The sequence below is a fragment of the Halyomorpha halys genome, unplaced genomic scaffold (genome assembly GCF_000696795.3).
Source record: "Halyomorpha halys isolate HHAL.00 unplaced genomic scaffold, Hhal_1.1 Scaffold997.1, whole genome shotgun sequence".
Lineage (NCBI taxonomy): Eukaryota > Metazoa > Arthropoda > Insecta > Hemiptera > Pentatomidae > Halyomorpha > Halyomorpha halys.
In genome coordinates, this window is record NW_027111093.1 from 160,688 (window position 1) to 161,023 (window position 336).

General features: G+C 24.7%; 1 protein-coding gene across 1 annotated transcript in view; it reads left to right on the plus strand.

Moving 5' to 3' along the window:
- The window catches only part of Sf3b1 (splicing factor 3b subunit 1), a 57,345-nt gene that overhangs the window by 56,416 nt on the left and 593 nt on the right, over positions 1-336 (plus strand). The window lies entirely within an intron of this gene.

Sequence of the window (336 nt, forward strand, 5' to 3'; positions counted from 1 at the left end):
TATAGCAAAATTATAAAAAATAAATAAATACAAATATTTAAAATAAAATAAATAATGGATTGTGGAACGGTGTAAAAAAAAAAAAATAGGGTTTTTTAATTTGGAAAAAAGATAGGAAATTTCGTTGTGGGACTTCAAGACAAGACATAAGGTGGGAATAGTGGATCTTAAGGATTTTTGAATATTGTCTATTTTTTATTTATATAATAATTTTTTTTTCTCTCTAAACGATGGTTGTTGTATTTTTGTTTTCATAGACCTGATGAAGACCTGAAAATCAGGTCGAAACGTCGGCATAAATAAATATTTTTTGTTTATTTATGTTGTTTCTTTGCT